Source organism: Sinocyclocheilus rhinocerous, unplaced genomic scaffold, assembly GCF_001515625.1.
Source record: "Sinocyclocheilus rhinocerous isolate Xijiao unplaced genomic scaffold, SAMN03320098_v1.1 scaffold369, whole genome shotgun sequence".
NCBI lineage: Eukaryota > Metazoa > Chordata > Actinopteri > Cypriniformes > Cyprinidae > Sinocyclocheilus > Sinocyclocheilus rhinocerous.
In genome coordinates, this window is record NW_015666557.1 from 442373 (window position 1) to 446187 (window position 3815).

Below are 3815 nucleotides of genomic sequence, written 5' to 3' on the forward strand. Positions count from 1 at the left end.
AGAGAGAGAGAGAGAGAGAGAGAGAGAGACTCTGCTGACCTTATTACACGAAGACAAACAGCCACATTTACATGAAAAATATACTTTAGTTTTATATTCATATTTTCCAATCTTCATTCATTGTCTGTTTAATTTTATACCCCGTATTTTATTTTCATTTGGATGTTTTCAGTTCCTGTATTTCTGTTGTAGCACCTTATTCACTTCCTATTTTATGTATTGTATTGTTTTGACTATTAGTACTGATCAGAAAATAAGGATCATTACGATTTGTGTTTCTGTATTATTTTCCTGACAATTAAGCACGTCTCCCATACTCTAAATTCACGATTCATGTGGATGTTTTTTCTTCTTCAATACTATTTCTCATTAGATTCTCAATAATTTAATATTGTACTTTTTATTACTCTTTAAAGTTTTTTTTTTTTTTTTTTTAATTTTGATTTTGGTTTTGAATTGACCTTTCAACACTTTCAAAGAACTGCTTGTAATATACTGCATATTCACATTAGACAAACATCTTAAAATATGATAATCAGTACTGATAACCAGCTGACAGGGTGGTAGACAATTAATAAATAGTCATACAATTAGCAGAGTATCTTGAAATAAGCACAACAAAGTATTTTCCAACTTTTCTTGTGTTGCATAATTTCATTCAAAAATGGGTGGAGAATTTACATTAATGGTTGCGAAACTTATCTACTGTAAAAGAAATGTGATGATATGGGAGGTGTTTTTATGAGCATACTTGTCATATTTTGTAATCATGACATAATGCTCTTTATGAAAGCAACTGTGGGTAATCTTACACTCGGAAGAGAGTGATAAGTATCAAAATACAGGTAAGACATGACATTATATAAGGTTTTTCCCCTCTCTCATGTGTTTTCCCTCAGTTGTCTTGTACTTGAAGACCAGGAAAAGATAGTATTTTCTTTTCTATTTCCTCTTGTCTGTGAGAGCATACTGTAAATGTATTTTGCATATACAGTATGTTACTGACATATGTTTATTAGAGATGACCAAACAGAAATGTTTGTCTGTGCAAGTAAACCTGTAATGTTTTGTTTTAAACAAAAATATAATTCACACGAAATTCAACCACATGCTTAAACTGATTTTTTTTAATGAACAGTACAATGGTGCACTTATTACTGCTTAATACTTTTAATAATTTCATTTTGTTTTTTAACATAATCTGGTTTCAGAACTGACCCAATCAGATCAACACATATCATTAAAGTAAGCAGCATTTGTGATTGATAGTATGGTATTGTGCTGTACATAATGTGCATAAACTCATTTTTATGTTTCGTGATTGATTGATACATTTTGTTGTTTACATACACCATTTATAGAGACATCACTGAATCATCAATGAACTGACTTTAGCTGAAAACTAACACTTTGTTATCGTCCTCTTGCATTATTGACAAACTATTTTCCTGTTTGACTCTGTAAAGCTGCTTTGACACAGTATTGTATAAAGCGCTATACAAATAAAGGCGACTTGACCTATAAAGAAAATGGATCATAAAACGTTAGGAACCTGTCAACACATGCAAGTTATTTGGACTCTGATGCCTTGCCATTATTTTATTATCACCAAAGTGACATTGGTGATTAGTTCCATTTTGGTTGCTCCAAGACAAAGCAAAAGATTAGTGCCTTTTTTTCTTTTTTCTTTTCTTTGTGGTTTAGTGACTCTTTGCATGTCGGTGTCTATTGTGTGCGCGTCTTGAGGAAGTTATAATGAGTGAGGTTACTAATATGTCCTGCTCCGTGAGCCACAGGTTAATGGTGTGTACTGAGTGGAGTGCCGGACGCTGGAGAAAGCAATCACTGGGGGTTGCCAGTCCACTGCTCTCTCTGAGGTCCTGTGTCAGTGGGCCCAGGTGTCTCCGGTGCTGATATTACAGCGGAGCAATGAGCTACAGCAAACAGAGATGAGTTTCCTCGCTGACCCCCACCGGCACACAGCTGCCATGACAACCAACATCCAGTGAGATCAGAGGAGAGGCTGGACCTGCAGCGTTCGTCTCTAAAGATAAAGTCAGTGCAACCTTAAAGTAAAATATCACAGCATTTAGCCATTATTGCACTCTAGATGTCACTACATTAGATGCAACATATCAAATCAAAAGGATCCGGAGTTTTTCCTCAGAACTAACTTTCTGAGCCAGACTAACTATGAGTAACAGACCAACTAACTATTATCTATGCTCTATTAATATTTGGCAAGTCTTCACATCTAATTTGATTACATTCATTTTTTTTTAAAGTCCGGCATGAATATTGTTACATTATTAAAATTAAAATGTGTTAAAACTTGGACATAATTTATTATTATTTTTTTTTTGTCAGGCGCTTCCTCTGTATAGAACTCTATTATAATGAACACAAGAGGGCAGTAAAAGTACATGATACAGAATTGGCTGTGATCCATATATTATCTTAAACAGCTTGTGCTGAACTTTACACTTAGTTACTGAACAGATCTAGTGTCCAGAATAACATAGCCATAACATAGCCTACTATTCTCATACTCACACTATTTCTGCAGTGTGCAAACTACTCAAATGTTCACTATAGAATTCTAAATTTGATCAAATGTGCTATACTACCAAGGACACTGCATGAGATACTGCATCCTATGATTTTTAACTTATCTTTCTTATATCAGTATTTATCAAACTACCATATGTTTTTACACAAAACTGGATACATTTTATTGAAACTATTAACTTACTGACTATACATGGCGTTTATGTATGTACATGGTATTATCTATGATGTTTAAAGATAAGCTGTCAAACGTTTTGAACACATTTTAGCCATTTATCCCAACAAATGTGTATTATCTTCATTCAATCTTATTCCAGGATAAATTGTAGTGTCACCCACGTTTACTAGGTTGCTTGCAACCCTGAAAATAAAATCTGTAATGCAAGATAAAACGAAAATGTGTCTTTTTCTCAGCGACAAATGCTCTGACTATATAATCTCGCCTCATGTTGAGGACGGCATTAGCTAGCAAAACGGCTGACCTGCCATTTTGTAAACATTATAATATCATTTGCAGTGAAGTCCCAGATTCCAGCTGGCTCAGGTGGCCGAATATGGATCAGAGAAGAGATTCTTGATGATGAGGCGCTTATTTTCAATCGGAGGTATGCAGATGTGATATTGTACGGAATGGTCTACAAAAGGAAATAAAGAGAAATCATTTACAAAAATATTCATCTAACATTTGTGTCTCATTGCACTAATACACTCAGAGAAATTAATCAACATAATACAAAATATACTTGACATAAAGTCTGTATTTCAATCCGTAAAACAACCATAACAATATAGTTAAAGAAAATACAGTAGTTCACCAGATAACACGGTGCTGTAAGCAGTTATATAAACAAACACTCTTGCTGTATTCGCACGTAACACTAGTGTGTGATGACTCAGCAGATTAGTTTGGCAAATTACGGCCGAAATTAACGGTAAAACCCGATCGATATAAACATCAGACATTACCAATAACATGCATGACATATACTAATCAGATACAAATGTATTTATGTACTCACATGTATTGCACGAACGCATTACACAGAACATAACCTGCAGCATAATAGGGACATCACCTGACCAAACCCGGAAAACAGGTCTTATCGCTTCCGCTTGTCGGAGAACGTGTTAACAGCCGTATTAAATAATAGCGATATCTATGGACTTTTAAGATAGTCAGTTAAACTAGCTAGCTGTTTTTATTGTTGATGTTTTATTAAATTTTTATATCTAAATGTGAAAAGAAT

General features: G+C 34.2%; 1 long non-coding RNA gene across 1 annotated transcript; it reads right to left on the bottom strand.

Moving 5' to 3' along the window:
- Positions 1–1623: 1623 nt before the first annotated feature.
- LOC107732741 (uncharacterized) lies at positions 1624–3664 on the bottom strand. The gene is made up of 3 exons (XR_001638902.1): positions 3588–3664; positions 3051–3203; positions 1624–2044 (listed from the first exon to the last, which is right to left on the bottom strand). It is a non-coding gene; the product is annotated as an uncharacterized LOC107732741 (long non-coding RNA).
- Between the last annotated feature and the right edge of the window lie 151 nt (positions 3665–3815).